At 40.9% G+C, this 18,582-nt stretch overlaps 1 long non-coding RNA gene across 1 annotated transcript; it reads right to left on the reverse strand.

Moving 5' to 3' along the window:
* Nucleotides 1-964: 964 nt before the first annotated feature.
* On the reverse strand, nucleotides 965-1,632 carry LOC124605104. Its single transcript, XR_006978598.1, has 3 exons — nucleotides 1,567-1,632; nucleotides 1,188-1,362; nucleotides 965-1,019 (listed from the first exon to the last, which is right to left on the reverse strand). It is a non-coding gene; the product is annotated as an uncharacterized LOC124605104 (long non-coding RNA).
* Nucleotides 1,633-18,582: the final 16,950 nt, after the last annotated feature.

Below are 18,582 nucleotides of genomic sequence, written 5' to 3' on the forward strand. Positions count from 1 at the left end.
TGAGGGCGGAATATGTAAGCAATGAAGGTCAGGAGACCACGACGTCTCACAATGCATGCGTGCTTATTAGCAATGTCGTTAGGGAGTTTAATATAACTGGACCCTCCATTTATTGGATCAGAGACATGTATACGTATGTTGAGGTGTGGTATATTGCTGAGCGCTTTAGCAGACCCATTTACTTCCATCTCGGAAAATCGGGCGATAATAGTGCTCAAGGTGGATTGTCAGTATCACTCAGCAATCGATGTGCTCCGAGAAATAACGCCATTATCACCCCATATACAGTGTCGAGTCGTTGTCTCCGCCTCAACTTGATGTTTAGGTGAGTGACTCAGTTCGCAGCACAAGACTGGGCTGCATGTAATGGCGTTAAATCCCGAATCTTGTAGGACTTTGACGAGCTCGATCTCCAAGACAGGGAGGCACGCTTGTAAAAACCCAACAGGGTCGCGATACCTCCCGCCCGGATTCTCAATTCTGGTGAATGAGATTCGCCCCTCAAAAGCCCTAGCTACTGCTGAGTACTCTAAGGGGGTCATCATGCCATTATTCTGCTCGAATTCATTATCGATTGGACGGGAGAGAGAACTGCCGCTAGCGACAGGAAAATTACTATTACTACTACTACAGCTAGGGGTCCACCCGGTAGAGGATGGGCCTGGCAAAGGTGCGTCGTCATCGTTTGCAGGGAGGGGTATACGTGTAGGAACGCGTACCTTGTGCAGACGACGGCAGCGAGCTGGTTCAGTAAGAGGAGGAGGAGGCAGTGACAGCCGACTTGATGGGCCTGGGGGTGTGTTGGTGCTGCCGCTACTTGCTGTGGTGTGGGGGGGGGGGGGGCTGTTGTTCTTCTTCTCGGTCGCAACCAAGCGCTTGAATTGCCCACGTATGCCAGAGGGGCTGCGGCGGTGCTGGGGACGAAGCTTGCGCGCCTTCCGCCACTTCTCGTGCAGCCCTGATTGGGGCTAGACAAGTCGCCGCTTGTCTTTGTGGCTGTGCGCCCTGGATTCCCGCCCCTGCAACCACTGCTCTAGGTACACGGACTACGCCATGTGATATACGTGTAACGTAAATAAGAAGAAAAAATACTTTAATGATTTAGATTTAAAAGAGCGATAAATAATAATAATGAGAGTAAATAATGGTAACTATTTGCAGTAATGTTAATGTTCAAAAGTATTCACCTTCTCCGCTCTGGCTCCATGATTTGAGCAACTCATTGCCACATTCAACAAGGTCCCCAAACCAGTCGGGCAGGTCAAGTTCCTCTTCCTCCTCCTCCTCTAAAAACTGGGTGTCCCCTGGAGCAGACATCGTTTGAACGCTGTCACCTTGTACCCTTTGTTGGTACACCCCTCCCTGTGCACAGAATTAGTAACATCTATGTATATATATATATATATATATATATATATATATATATATATATATATATGTACATACCCGTTTTCTGTTTGTACATATATATATATATATATATATATATATATATATATATATATATATATATTAGATGAACTTATTTCGATCTAAGAACTACGTTTTTATTAGAAATGTACTTACATTCGAGCTGTGCTTGCACCCACTCCATCTCGAGCTGCTGGTCTACAGCAGCAAGCATTTGAGGGATGAAATCTAGAAAGATGGAAGGAAAAAAAATGTTCAAATGTGTGTGAAATCTTATGGGACTTAACTGCTAAAGTCATCAGTCCCTAAGCTTACACACTACTTAACCTAAATTACCCTAAGGACAAACACACACACCCATGGCCGAGGGAGGACTCGAACCTCTGTCAGGAACAGCTGCACAGTCCGTGACTGCAAAGCCTTAGACCACTCGGCTAATCCCGCACGGCTGATGGAAAAGAGAGAGTATAATATCGAGTATGGAAAGGAAAATGTGCAGAAATCAGCAGACCAGTACATATAGGCAAAAAATTAAAGAAATGAAACATTTATATAGAGCACTACAAAACAAATATAACAATAAGACAAAATCTGTTAAATGACACATCAGTCTGGGTAGAATGCGCTACAAAACAGTTATAAGATAGAGACACACAAACAGAGAATCTGTTAAATGACACAGCATTCTGTATAGAATGCGGTCCAAAACAGATATAACACGTACCGCAAACATACAATCTGCTAAATGACACAGCATTCTGTATAGATTGCGGTCCAAAACAGATATATCACATAGACACACAAACATATAATCTGTTAAACGACACATGGTCCAAAACAGACACAACACAGAACATAGAGACACACAACATGACTAAGCTCAATCTTTGTAGAGAGCACTCTAATATGGATATAACTCATAACAGAGAACACACACAATCCATTAAAATACACAGCCATATTTATAGAGAGCGGCCAAAAACGGATATAACATGCAATATAGAAACACTGAACATGCGCTATCCTTATATAGAGAGGTCGAAAACAGATGTAGCACTCATACACAAAGATAAAGAGTACTGATATCGGAACACTGAAAATGTACTTACCAGGTAATGGAACTTCCTCTAAGTGGGATCGTTTGCTGCTTCCACGGGCGCTGTCGGTGCTGCTGGCGGATCCTGATCGCTTCATATCGAGAGTTTCCTAATGACGATAAACGCACTGGATCAAGTATAGGAGCAGAGTGAGGGCGAGTTGGGTTGTGGTCTGGTTTATATAGGTTCTATGACGTAGAGTCAAGTGAATAGTGCAGTAGCGAATAGGAAAGCCACATCCTAGGGGGGGGGGGGGGGGGTCGTACGTCATGAAGGACCACAGCGCCCCTAGTGGGAAAATGTGAAACTTGTCATTTGTTCATTGAATATCGAAGTGGTACTTTAAAACTGAAATAGAATTAAGTACTTGGGTAATTCATACGTTAGATGCGGGATGTGAGTGTTAGAATATTTACGAAACACTATGTCTAGACCGTGTATGGAGGGAGTGCTCGGCCGCTCACGGGCCTGTGACATCAGGAGATGACTCAAGCTCGTCAGCTTTCTCTCTCGCGCCGTATCACAGTGGCGACCCCTGATGGCATGGATATGAACTAAGCCAGTTGCAGTCCAGACTCAGTGGCAAGCACATCTGCTTGAAATTGGCTAATTAATAAAGACAAGTTCGTTTTTCTCGCCATTGTAGTACGGGAATTTGAACTTCCCACCATTCTATGGGAGGAGGGGGGTTAGGTTAGTTGAGGTAGTCCAAGTGTCGTATCTTCCCGCCAAAATCCACAATCTTGGATGACGTCACGGTGGCGCTCTCTGCTGGCGACGATATGAACTAACTCAGTTGGAGTCCAGACCCAGTAGAGAACACACATGCTTGATATTGGTTACGTAGTAAAGACAAGTACCTTTTTCCCGCCATTTTCTTTGCTTAGTAGAGATAAATGGGGTGTGATACACTATCATATTGGAATTTGAACTTTGCGCCATTTTTCTGGGGGAGGGAGGCGTGGCACTTTCCCATCAAAATTCAAACTTCCCTCCAAAATCCGCCGTCTTGAATGACATCACGGCCACCATCTTGGATGACGTCATCACCGCCATCTTGGATAATGGTCCTTTGTGCCAAAATCACCCTTGTTCCAATACTACTGACACGTATGTGCACAATGAAGTTACCCTTGTGTTATCAGCAATCACTGGTTGGTGGACCAGGAGATCATATTCACGTATTTAAAGGCATGTTAAGAGAACTTGAATTCATCTTCAGTGAAGACGACACGAAGAAGCAACGAGCACTGAGAGAAACCAATGGAAGGAGGAATAATAGCAACCAATTGGCCTTTAATAATGTTTTCGATTGCAGTAATAATGTTGGGGAAGGTAATCGTTAGGGGAAGAATAGTAATCGCCCATGGGATAATAATAGCTATGGTTTTGGCAACTCACAGAGGTCAAACAATAACTATGGTTTTGGTGAGCTGGGATTTACAATAACGGATTTGGTCCAGAAATTATGGTGGTAACTATAATTCGTGATATGATCACCAAGCAAACGAAGCAGGAAGGCTTAGAGGTTTTCCACCGCAAAACCCAAATTATTCGGGTGGAACTGGAATGCCTAGAAAGCAGAAAGTTTTGGAGAATCAGACTTTAGCAGGACAACATACACGAGACGAATCGGTACAAGAAGTCGAGTTGAGACCACCAAACCCTGGTAAAAAACAGAATTGACAATATGAACGGCACGAAGACCAGTCACAAGAGTTTCAGTCGGGAAATGAAGTTGATTTTATAATTAAATATGTAAGTAGACTAGGCTTTGATCAACAAGATTCTGAAGCAGGTTTAGGGAGTGATCAGATACAAATACCAGTATACTGGGAGACAATGGACGGAATCGTCCGAGGATGAGGAACAAGAGTTGTCAACAGTTAATGTATGTAGCTGTACAAAACCTGATGATAACCAAATTGTGGAGGATGTAGTTCATTTGTACGAAAGCGAGAGAGAAATGGTATGCCAAGAGGATAATGCGCCATTGGCAATACTAGTATTGATACCCAAGTTATATATATAGGACAGGAATGTATAAAGAGATCACAGAGGCGTTTTATAAAGAATATGGGCAAATAACTTCATCCCCGAACATTCAGATGACAGTTGTTAACAGTAATAAGGAGAATAAAGCGACTGTAGCAAACCAATTGGAAATGCAGGCCCAACACATTGACAGGTTAAATATGACTCGATAGAGGAGGCGTTAATGCATGAAAATGAAACTAAGGCTCCTCATGAGGTGCAACTGATCGTTCGGGCTAGACAGGTGGCAGTATTGTAGATGCCATCCTTGATACGGGAATCGAAATGACGGCGATTTCGGAAGAACTTTTTGAGAAATGTAATGCTTAACAGGCGCTACCAGTGTTAAAGGACCGATTATGGGTGCGTCAGCGGTGATTACTAGGCAAACGCATGTAACTTTTTCCTGTCAAGGGCATGAAAGAGAAGCGAACATGATAACTGTGCTGAAACTATCTGTGCTCATAGTCATTGGAGCCGATTTCATGTGTCAAATTTGTGTCGCATTCAATATGGACGAAGGGTATATGACGCTCGGGAAGGTAGGTCTTACTCTTGAAGAAAAACTCAGACATGAAGAGATGCCAGGTGCTTACACACAACTGACCATGCTCTGTATCAGTCGGAGGAGGGACATTCACAGTATATGTGGGCGAAAGAAACGATACCTGCGGATGACGAAGTAATGGTGGAAATTTATGAAGAAATAGACAATAAGTTACGACAGATAAGGGATATTTCAGATACAGACAAAGCCGAATTATAAGGAGTATTACTGCAAAATGCTGAGGTGTTTCTACCAAAACCCTGTGCCACTAAAAATTCTCAATACGAATTCAAGGTTAGAGGTTACAAGCCGTTTAGAGTACCGCCTTACACTACTCCACTGTGTTACCGAAGACAAGTATTTTTAGAATTACACAGGATGCTAGCTGACATTATTGAAACTTCAACCTCGACATACAACAGTCCTTTGCAAATTGTGGATAAGAAGTATGGAAGTATTAGTTTGGTCATTGATGCAAGACAGATAAATTCCGTTATCATTCCTGAGACCAATAGCCCAGAAAAATTGGAAGAGCTTCTGAAAAAGTTCTTCGGGGTTAAGATTTTATCTTCCCTTGGTCTGAGGGCTAGTTTTTGGCAAATAGAAATAACACCTGAATGTAGAAAGTATATGGCTTTTATCGCATTTGGACGAAGTTAGCAGTTCAAAAGGAACTGAATATATCCTCTGCTGCCTTTATGAGAAGTTTAGGAAGTGTATTGGATAAAGAGCTCCAATAATGTCTCACCTGTTATGAGGTGACATACTAGTAGCTGAACCATCATGGAACCTTCATAATGAGGAGCTCAATAAGTTGCTAAGGACATTAAAAGAATATGGAGTAACTGTGAACATAATGAAGTCCAGTTTTGGAAATAAAAAGGTTAAGTTTTTAGGCCATATTATTCCTGGACAGGGAATTGAACCAAACCCTACCAAACTGCAAGCAATACAGAATATAGGCACTTCATACAACAGAAAGACGTTACGTGGCTTCTTGGGACTCATTAACTTCTACAAAAGGTTCATTTGGGTAGAATCCCTTGCTACCCACGTTTATGTGTGTTAGCTAGTAAAAAGATGTCCTGGGTGTGGGATGCCCAAGCAGGAGTTTCAACAACTAAAAAAGTCACTGGCAAAGGCACCAATTTTAGCGCATTCCGATTTGACGAGGGAATTCTGTATGGCGACCGACAGTGGCAAGACAGGCTTGGATGTGGTACTCTTTCAACAATATGAAGAAGACGATAGCTTTCGCTGGTCGAGTACTGACCAAATGTGAAAAAAATTACTCGATCACAGAGTTAGAAGCCTTGGCAGTAGTATGGAGGTTTTGTAGATTCAGATACTTCCTGTTTGGTCGAAAAACCAATGTGTTTACTGACCATAAGGCACTAGAATTTATCTTAAGTGCAAAACTATTTCCAGGAAGATTAGGCCGATGGATGTTAACGTTGCAGGAATATGATTTTCGTATCACCTACGTGCCTGGACCATCAAACATCATAGCTGGTATCCTCTCCAGATTGCTGGAACGAGTTAATGAAAGCAGAGTGAGTAATACAGAAGAAGAGCAAGTAGCAATGTATTACTTGAAAAATGTGCAATTGAAAATTACGTCACCGATACCTTAAAACAGTTAGGTAGCGAACAAAATAAAGACCCAGATCTCGCCATGGTTAAAGCTAAGTGGAAAAACAGTGAATCACGGGCCGTTAGACAATTCTGTCTCATAAAGGACACTGTCTTACTCTACAGATGTAATACAGATACAAGTTTATGGGTTGCATGTATACCACAGGATCTGATAAATAAGTATATTTGGCATACTCATTTGAGTAATAGTCATTTTGGTCCTAAGAGTTTTTTTAAATTAACGATGTCTTGTCACTTTGCAAATATGGTGTGAAGAATCAGACAGGTTCTGGCTAGATGTAAGAAATACCAGACAGCTAAACATGTAACTTTTCAAACGAGACCACCAATGTTCCCTATTATTCCAGAGAAACTGAGACACATAGCAGCAACAGATGTCATGGGTCAATTACCTTGTACACAGAGAGGTCATGTATTCATTTTCGTGGTCCTAGAATTAATGTCGAAATATGTTACGTTTACTCACTTGAAGAAAGCAACTGGGAGCAATATAAGCAAGGCACTGACACAAAATTTCCTTCAACAAGTTGGTCGCGTCGATAAAATGCTGTCAGACAATGGACCACGATATCGTTCAGCGCAATGGCAAAACACTCTGCGACAGCATAAAATGTAACCTATTTCTGTTTTCAAATATATGTCAAGCGCCGACCCAGCCGAACGAACGATGAAGGATCTGGGAACGTTTGTATTGTAGCAAGCAGCATAATACGTGGTACAGACATTTGTCTGACTTCCAAGGTGTGGTAAACGAAATGCCACATAGCAGTACATTATTTCCTCCAATAAGTGTTCTGAAAAATAAGACAGCACGAAATAAAATCCAGGAAATAATTAAATTCCCACCAGTACTCAGAGTGCAACATCAACATCTAGTAAAATTGGCACTGACCAATTTGAAGGCTGGGGAATTAAATAGAAAGAACCGAGCAGACAAGATGGGTATCTCACAAGTATTTTCACTAGTACAAAAAGTACTTGTGAAAACCCACCATCTCTAGCAAGAAAAAACATCAAAGCAATGAGTTCTTTTCAGTATATAAAGACCCTATGGAAGTAAGTAAAATGGTTCATGATAATGTAGTCGAATTGATTAACCCAAAATAGGAAAATCATTGGGGTTGCTACATGTGCGTCACTTGAAATTGTATAAAGGGTAAAACAGCAAATATTAACTCCACTAGAAAAATTAGTTGTAGCAAATATCCGGATTCCAATAAGAGCAAAATCTTGAAGTCAAAGAGTTGGGAAGCTAAGAAAATGCATACAGATAAAATTTTTTAAATTGTACTTATCTCAATACAGTAAATTAGTTAACCTTTTCAGTATATCAAAAGGGTACTTGTGAAGGAAGAACAATAAAGTAAGAACTAAAGTAACTCTTCTACAGAGGAAATGTGTTATGGGAGATGAGTAAAAAGAAAGGAGAACGATAGAAATTAGCATGTGGATAGTTTGACGAAATAGTAGTAGATTCTCTCTTAAAATGTAGTGTGAAGTAGAAAGAAGTTGAATTTTTTTGTTGATTGAAGGAAGCCAAGAATTAGGAAGGAAGTAAAGAATTAGGTAAGAAGGAAATATCATTTGTGGTTCGTTGCGTCACAGATGGTGAACATTTAGTTGAGGAGATAGTGTGGGGGAAAATTGAGAAGCATTTATGATTTGTGGAAGGTACCAGAACTTGCTATAAAAAGAGAATTGAATTATTAAGGAAAGCGAGAAACATGTTATTTGTTGGAAGGATGTAGACAGAGGGATGTGAGTTTAACACAGGGAAGATTTCAATAAGGAAGATTATGATAGGGGAGAAAGTAACATAAAAGTTTATTGCTTAGAAGAAGGAGACAGGGATAACTACAAGTGAGAAAAATAAGCTCTAAAATCATAGAATTGGACAGTGGAGAAAGTTTTGAAAAAGAAGGGCAAATAGTATATTTTGATGTTCTGTTACAGCTTATGCCGAAAAGAAGAGACTGCAGAGAAAAAGACGCTGGAGTCGGAGTCAAAGTGCGGAGTTTTGATAATATGATGTACCCATAGTTAAAAAAAAAAACCTACTAATACATTAAACGTCAACACCATCAATTTTCCTCTTACTGTCCATAGTGATGAAGATGAGAAAACCATAACCTTCATATTAATAGAAAAGAATTGTACATATAGAATGGGGATAGATGTTGATCTAGTAAAAAAGATATAAAGAAGAGTATAATAAGTAGAATCCTATGTATAGTTTAAATAAGGAATTTTTGTAAAGTCTCTTAGTAGTTTAGTTTTTGTAACGCTTGTAATGTATTGTAAGGGAGAAAGGCTTGTGACAAGATAGGTAGTAATACCACATAAATTAGAGAAATTTGGCGATGCAAGATGGACAAAAGTGTGCACAATGTTGTGTTATACATGACATCCTCAAGCACGATGCATCATCACTCCGGTCGGATCGACAGCAGCAATGAGTAGAGCAGTTAGGCATGAGAGGAAGGAACAGTGAGTGTGGGTGCCTGGCACATCAGCTTTCGAGGTGACGAAAGGAAATACCTTGTCAGAAGCAACAGTCTGCGAGGATAACACATCTGGGCAAAAGCAAGTGGGTCTACGAGGAATCCTGGATATGGGCAATACGTACCACGACTCGATCGTTATGCATGTAAATGTCACATGCGATCTTGATAACAACAGTTTTGCAAAAGTGATAGGTTTCTAGAACTACTGTCACAAACAGTTTAGAGCTGCATAAGGAAATATGATGGCTGTCCACCAAAACGGAATTGAGGCGGACACGTTGCATCAAGCAAGAACGGGTGTTTGAATTCACTGCAAGAAGAGGAGGCCCATTTCTGTAACTCAAGATACAGAATGGCTGAAGCTATCGTCATACCATATGGAAGCCAGTGACTACAGAACATTCCCTGAACACTCATGAGAGTAAGCAAGAGAACGATGGAAGGCTGTCCAATCTATCCCAATGTACCTGATACAATAAAGGATACACAACGATTTGAAAGAAAATACCATAAGGACGGACTATACAATAACGAGGTTAAGCATGTCTTAAATCCTAATTCCCAGTCCAGAGAGGATCGAAGGCCCAAATGAGAAGACAGCAAGATGCAACAAGAAAAGAAGATTCAATGCAGAAGATAGGGAAGAAAGAAGACCTGGACCAGACGAAATCAAGAAACCTTTCTAAATCCCTTCCCATACAAGACCATTATTGCATCCAACTACAAAAAGAATGCAATTGTAACTGTTATAGCAATACAAATGTCTGATATTCGTTATGGAAAATTGTAACACTTCCGAATGTCACACTGAGAGATGGGAGATGACTATTCGTGTAGAAAACAGGGGATGAATTAATCAACGATGGATTGACATAGAGATTCGAGGATTGATGAAGAACATAAGTTTATGCTGCTAATAATAGATACCTAATATAATTTCGCCATGAGTACATGCTGAATAGAACAAAGACAACCAAGCATGCACAACACACTAAAACCGTCTGCAATCTTTCTCTCTGCCAACTGCCATTCCATGCTCAGGAGACACGTTGAAGTACAATGACGACTTCAATGAACCATGTTGAAGATATATGAGAAAGGACTGTCAGTGACAGACTAGTATCAGATTAAACTGGAAAAATAAAATTTTTATGAACATACAGAGTTTGTTGTTGTTTAAAAATATTAAGTTTTTGAAGAGTTTTTTGTGAGCGACAGATTTTTGTTAACAATACTTTTAAGATTTTTTAATCTTGACAGATCAATAATATTTTCTCGTATTTCATATTTTACAACACATGTAAGTTAAGAAATGTGTTTGTTAAAATATAGGTTATGTAGATTTAATATTCATAAGGTAATTAGTAGGATTAGGAATGTTTGTAAGAGTCAAGGAATAATTTAATTCGTCTGTAAAGTTATAATGCATAAGTTTAAGACTTTTGGGAGAATATAAATGTGTTGGTGAATGGGATTGTGCCTGGAATGTTATGAGAAGGGTGCTGTTAAGTATAACATAAATTAAGAAATTATTGTAAGAGATGAAACTTTCTTCAATTATTATTGACTGAGGTTGAGAATCAGACATAAATATTGAAAAAAGGGGAGGATAATTTTAAGTGAAGGTTCCCTCAACTTCAATACAAGTCCATCATCATTTAACATAAGTCATGATGTCAAAAGAAAGAAGTTTCAAAGTTAAAAATTATGAGTGGTAAAAATTTGTAGGTAATCTCTAATTTGTTTAAATTTAAATTTAAAATATATTCAACTATGAGATAGAAAGAAAAGGCTTCATATTATTTAAATAATTGTATTAAATCTGAAAATTAGCAAAAAACATGTTACATTTTGGAAAAACATTACTTTGGTGCTCAGATCAGTAGCAGACAGAAAATCATTTGTGGTGGAAAAAATAATGAAAGAGAGACTTAAAGAACAACTATTTGATTATGCCATATTAAAATAGAGAGTTGGTCAATACTAATATAAAACAATTGCTACAGTCAGCAGTTGAAAACTCAACTGTTTATTGACCCAGTGCAAAATTGATCATGGAAGGAGGAGGATACGCAAGGTGGCAGACTGAATGAATGTCAGTTTTGCACCTTACATGAGAGATTTTATATGTCGCAACAAGTAGAGTATTTCCCTGATATACTTCGGCGATAATGAGCAGATTTGCCTATTAAAATGTACAGTATGTAATGCAAAGGGATGACACTTGATTCGATGGTATTAACACACCGAACCCAAATCCTGCATGTCAGTGAGTAAAAGGTGAAAAAACCTCCTGGAGGAAACGTTTTAATTTGGGGGGCAGACGCGAGTTGTGCCATCACGGCCGAGTACAACAAAGCGCTTTTAAAAAGGGATTGATGACCTGTGGTGAAGAGGACAAAGAATGCGCTGAGTGATACATCGAGGAGAGGAGGTAGCGGGCCAGTGCTGTTTGCTGAGGAGAAATTCTTCAGAAAACTGCCCGAGGGAATTTCAAGATGGGGGCAACCAGACCAGCGATGCAGCTGATCACGTGAAATGCCCATGGTGCACATGTGATGTACGCGTGTAACTTCTAGGCATCAGGAGTGGGTACAAAATGTCCGATTGGCTGGAATAAACTCGGAAGGAGTAGAAAGAGGCGAAATAACTATGCAGTTTGAAAGTAGGCCCCTGGCGATTCGCAGAGGTAATTTCCACAAGATGAAAGGAACGCTCCCATTGGTTTGAAAAAGCCGTGACGTTAAACACAAAAGGACACAGGTGGGGGAAAGTTTGCTACAAAAGACACTAGCCCAAACACTCTGAACCAGTGTCAAGTGTAGAACAGGGCGCATCATGCTCTGTATGGCGACAAAAGAGAAATTTTGTGTGAACACTGCGTTCACTTCGGCTGACATTCAGCTAGAAATTAGCTGAAGAGTCGTTGAGTTCCGATAGCGGAGAAACGAAGCAGCCACGTAGTTAATTTTTCTTGCGAGAACTGAGAGGGCATTGTAGTATACACGCTGCTCCATCTGTGCGTGTGTATATCGCCGTATTTCCAGACTACGGATGAGTGCATGTTTTCTCGCCTAACGAGAAACATAGGTCAGTTTCTGCTGATAAGATCAGTAAAGATTTTGAGTAGCTTTTTTACAGGATTTTCAGAGGGCGAGAGCAGCCCTCCAGTCGACAGTTCATCGCAGCTAAGGTAAATGCTGCTAGCAGAGGTGTAAACTCGTTGGTTCACTGGCTTGTCTTCACTGTGAACTCGAGCAGCCTTGAGTAATCTTTTGCTCATCTTGTCACAAAAGCTAACCATCCTCTCTAGATTTGTCATCCTAAATAGTACCGAAGTTAGAACCAGAATCGGATGATTTGTCGTAATACCGGCCAACTTCAGCTTGTAGAGAACATTCTATTTAAATCTGATATTGTTGTGTTCAGTGTAATTTCGGCTAAACAGGACGTAATGCGTTATCTTGACAACTGTCCTAACATTGTCATGTCACCACATGTGTAAATTCGTGTACTTCTTTGACAAAAATTCTGAAATTAAACAAATTGTGTACAGCTAAACACAGATGTGCTCTGTCATAGAATGAGGGTCCATTTCTAACCATAATCATTTATTCTATAGACGCTAATGCACTCACAGGGTGTTTTTGGTGATGTCTGACAAACGTGAAAAGGAGTGGAGTGTCAAAAGTTCTTATTGCGCTTGAGGTCACACATGCAGCATGCCAAGTACAATCGAAATGTCTCGAAACGCCAGATACTACCCTAGCTCCTGGGTCACAGCTGCAGAGTAGCTGATATGGAGCAAATGCTTGAGTCAGCAGGTGTCAGCAAGCACGATGTTGGCATTGGTCCCTGACTGGTGCTTACACCGCTGTAGTAATAAGTTACTGTGTAATAATTGCTTATTCTGTATGTGATTTCAGAGTCACTAGTCACACTTTCAAATGCTGATAGCTTTCAGACAAAGACAAACTTAGAAAATCTGTACACACACTTGTACTTGTGTGCATTGTCGTACTTCGTTACTAGTGACTGAAATAGAGTTGTAGACACACAGTATTTGCTTAACTGTCGGGGGGACTGTGATACACATAGGCTGCAAGTAGTTCTCATACAGATGATGCTGTCTCAGACTGATTCAGTCGGCAACGTCTAATACCTCGTCCTCATTGACAATCAGAGCCGATGTCAAGTTAAAAGTCTTCATCATTTAGAATAATTGGCAGTAAAATAATTTCTCTAGCCCTGTTGTTCTACATCTACTACATCTACAGCCATACTCCGCAAGCCACCTGACGGTGTGTGGCGGAGGGTACCTTGAGTACCTCTATCGGTTCTCCCTTCTATTCCAGTCTCGTATTGTTCGTGGAAAGAAGGATTGTCGGTATGCCTCTGTGTGGGCTCTAATCTCTCTGATTTTATCCTCATGGTCTCTTCGCGAAATATACGTAGGAGGGAGCAATATACTGCTTGACTCTTCGGTGAAGGTATATTCTCGAAACTTCAACAAAAGCCCGTACCGAGCTATTGAGCGTCTCTCCTGCAGAGTCTTCACTGGAGTTTATCTATCATCTCCGTAACGCTTTCACGATTACTAAATGATCCTGTAACGAAGTGCGCTGCTCTCCGTTGGATCTTCTCTATATCTTCTATCAACCCTATTTGGTACGGATCCCACACCGGTGAGCAGTATTCAAGCAGAGGGCGAACAAGCGTACTGTAACCTACTTCCTTTGTTTTCGGATTGCATTTCCTTAGGATTCTTCTAATGAATCTCAGTCTGGCATCTGCTTTTCCGACGATCAACATTATATGATCATTCCATTTTAAATCACTCCTAATGCGTACTCCCAGATAATTTATGGTATTAACTGCTTCCAGTTGCTGACCTGCTATTTTGTAGCAAAATGATAAAGGATCTATCTTTCTGTGTATTCGCAGCACATTACATTTGTCTACATTGAGATTCAATTGCCATTCCCTGCACCATGCATCAATTCGATGCAGATCCTCCTGCATTTCAGTACAATTTTCCATTGTTACAACCTCTCGATACACCACAGCATCATCTGCAAAAAGCCTCAGTGAACTTCCGATGTCATCCACCAGGTCGTTTATGTATATTGTGAATAGCAACGGTCCTATGACACTCCCCTGCGGCACACCTGAAATCACTCTTACTTCGGAAGACTTCTCTCCATTGAGAATGACACGCTGCGTCCTGTTATCTAGGAACTCCACAATCCAATCACACAATTGGTCTGATAGTCCATATGCTCTTACTTTGTTCATTAAACGACTGTGGGGAACTGTATCGAATGCCTTGCGGAAGTCAAGAAACACGGCATCTACCTGGGAACCAGTGTCTATGGCCCTCTGTGTCTCGTGGACGAATAGCGCGAGCTGGGTTTCACATGACCGTCTTTTTCGAAACCCATGCTGATTCCTACAGAGTAGATTTCTAGTCTCCAGAAAAGTCATTATACTCGAACACAATATGTGTTCCAAAATTCTACAACTGATCGACGTTAGAGATATAGGTCTATAGCTCTGCACATCTGTTCGACGTCCCTTCTTGAAAACGGGGATGACCTGTGCCCTTTTCCAAACCTTTGGAACGCTACGCTCTTCTAGAGACCTACGGTACACCGCTGCAAGAAGGGGGGCAAGTTCCTTCACGTACTCTGTGTAAAAGCGAACTGGTATCCCATCAGGTCCAGAGGCTTTTCCTCTTTTGAGCGATTTTAATCTATCCCTCTGTTGTCTATTTCGATATCTACCATTTTGTCATCTGTGCGACAATCTAGAGAAGGAACTACAGTGCAGTCTTCCTCTGTGAAACAACTTTGGAAAAAGACATTTAGTATTTCGGCCTTTAGTCTGTCATCCTCTGTTTCAGTACCATTTTGGTCACAGAGTGTCTGGACATTTTGTTTTGATCCACCTACCGCTTTGACATAAGACCAAAATTTCTTATGATTTTCTGCCAAGTCAGTACATAGAACTTTACTTTCGAATTCATTGAACGCCTCTCGCATAGCCCTCCTCAAACTACATTTCGCTTCGCGTAATTTTTGTTTGTCTGCAAGGCTTTGGCTATGTTTATGTTTGCTGTGAAGTTCCCTTTGCTTCCGCAGCAGTTTTCTAACTCGGTTGTTGTACCACGGTGGCTCTTTTCCATCTGTTACGATCTTGCTTGGCACATACTCATCTAACGCATAATGTACGACGGTTTAGAACTTTGTCCACTGATCCTCAACACTATCTGTACTTGAGACAAAACTTTTGTGTTGAGCCAACAGGTACTCTGAAATCTGCTTTTTGTCACTTTTTCTAAACAGAAAAATCTTCCTACCCTTTTTAATATTTCTATTTACGGCTGAAATCATCGATGCCGTAACCCCCTTTATGGTCGCTGATTCCCTGTTCTGCGTTTACTTTTTCAAATAGTTCGGGTCTGTTTGTCACCAGAAGGTCTAATATGTTATCGCCACGAGTCGGTTTTCTGTTTAACTGCTCAAGGTAGTTTTCAGATAAAGCACTTAAAAAAATTTCATTGGATTCTTTGTCCCTGCCACCCGTTATGAACGTTTCAGTCTCCCAGTCTACATCCGGCAAATTAAAATCTCCACCCAGAACTATAACATGGTGGGGAAATCTACTCGAAATATTTTCCAAATTATCCTTCAGGTGCTCAGCCACAACAGCTGCTGAGCCAGGGGGCCTATAGATACATCCAATTACCATGTCTGAGCGTGATTTAACCGTGACCTTCACCCAAATCATTTCACATTTCGGATCTCCGTCAATTTCCTTCGATACTATTGCACTTCTTATCGCTATAAACACGCCTCCCCCTTCACTGTCCAGCCTGTCTCTGCGGTATACATTCCAATCTGAGTTTAGGATTTCATTACTGTTTACGTCTGGTTTCAGCCAACTTTCTGTCCCTGGTACTATATGGGCGTTGTGACCGTTTATTAATGAGAGCAGTTCTGGGACCTTTCTATAGACGCTCCTGCAGTTTACTATTAGCACATTAATATTGTTATGCCCTGTTGCATTTTGGCTACTCCTATCTTGCCGCGTCTCAGGAGGCGTCTTGTAGGGCCTAGGGAGGGGATTCTCTAACCTAAAAAACCCCCACGTGCACTCCACACGTACTCCGCTACCCTTGTAGCCGCTTCCGGCGTGTAGTGCACGCCTGACCTATTCAGGGGGACCCTATATCTCTCCACCCGATAGCGGAGGTCGAGAAATTTGCATCTCAGATCTCCGCAGAATCGTCTGAGCCTCTGGTTTAAGCCTTCCACTCGGCTCCAAACCAGAGGACCGCGATCGGTTCTGGGAACGATACTACAAATAGTTAGCTCAGATTCCACCCCGCGAGCGAGGCTTTACGCCTTCACCAATTCCGCCAACCGCCTGTACGAACTGAGGAAACTTCGCATGGCGGATGTTTTACGTTATATTGACGAGCTTGTCTGTTCAGTTGTTACGTTTGCTTGATTGTATGTCCAGTGGAGCGGTTGCTATGGGTTTATAACAATAAACCAACCATCCTGGAGTGAAAGGTAACAGTGTGTTGGCAACTATTGGAGGCAGTTTCAAAAGCAGTGAATCCGCTATGCCAGGTGATAACGGATGTATATGGATTAATACAGAGACAGATATTGGGTTTCAATTGCATGAGTGTTTCTTAATGTAGTTTCTGTTTTCAAGAAAACTGTAAAGTGCGAAAGTGAAAGTGCGTATTATAAATTCCATGGGTGTTAGTCTGACAAGGCACAGGTGCCATTCACAATGAGGACCCAAAATAATATGGTACAGCTACAAAGCACTGATGGTGTATTATTTCCAAACGAACTTGAACGTTAATCATGAAAAGTGAATCTGTCAGGCTGTGAGTCCTTAAAGATATGGTAGAACTGAGTTTAAGTGTAGTGCAAATGCATGGACAGTAGCGTAAGAACCTACCTTCAAAAACCAGTAGGGATATTAATCGAGATTTTTCAAATTGTATAAGGCCTACAAAAGTGTCAGGTGCGTCATTAATTATTTCGAAGTACGGCCGCATCGTGGCAATGCCACTAATTTTTGTTGTAAGTGATTCGTATGGCGACCTCTACATTTACAGAAAGACATTAAATTTTATCAAATTTAAATTAACAGTTGAGAGCATGTCTTTAACAAAGGGTCTAGTGAAGCAGGGGATACAACCCGTCGGCGTTGTCCAATGACGTCAGAATTGGTCAGAGAGCGTTTATTACACAGATGAAAGAGCTGACAAGACTGTTCAGAAACAAAGGAATACGAGAGACGAAAAATACAGTTGACATATATCAAGGCAAGTAGTATTTTCACGTTAAGCATATCGCGTGTTTGTATCATATTATTTCTGTGGAAAATGAAGGGGTCTCTCAAGGCGAACTTAGATTTTTCGAACCATGTCCCTCGTCAAATGGACCGCCACAACCGATCTTAGCTGCAGCGCCATACGGATAAGTCGTGAATACGGCGACGAGATACACTTGTGAGGCGCATATGTTCGCCGCACTCACGACATCGAACATACTCGGCAAAGAGACCACACATTTGTAAAAAACAAATCGTGGTCCACATGTCTACGCCCATAGCCTCTCTCAAATCACCCAGGTTCATCGGAACAGATAAATCCATACCCACAAACGAAAATGAGATACTAAAAATTGTCCTAAAATAAGAAACTAATGTTCCAAATTACCTCAATATCACTAAGAATGAAATTAAGTACCGAATGAATTGCAAACAACCAATTATTTAAATAAATGCGCACGAAGAATATTTTGAGCAATATGTAGCGATCTCCTTTAAATTCACATTCAGTTATTTTAATGTACAATGATAGCGCTTATCCGGAACACAGAACTGTTTTATTATCTATGGTTGAAAGTGAAGACATTATTATCTGTGAGTAATGTATGAAGTCATTGGTCAAGCCCGACGGGTTGTATCCCCTACTTCACTAGATCCTTAGCAAATGGTACAAATGAGTGTACCAAATAAAGGACGTATTCGACGCTGCTATGAATAGACAGATATTAAACACAGAGGATAAAAACGTTAAACAGTACAACTAAAGCTTGCAGTTCGCCGTTCTGGATATGTTTCTCCATTCCTGAAGACAGTTCTGTGCACAGAAGATACAGGGTGTTTCAAAAATGACCGGTATATTTGAAACGGCAATAAAAACTAAACGAGCAGTGATAGAAATACACCGTTTGTTGCAATATGCTTGGGACAACAGTACATTTTCAGGCAGACAAACTTTCGAAATTACAGTAGTTACAAT

The sequence above is a fragment of the Schistocerca americana genome, chromosome 3, assembly GCF_021461395.2.
Source record: "Schistocerca americana isolate TAMUIC-IGC-003095 chromosome 3, iqSchAmer2.1, whole genome shotgun sequence".
Lineage (NCBI taxonomy): Eukaryota > Metazoa > Arthropoda > Insecta > Orthoptera > Acrididae > Schistocerca > Schistocerca americana.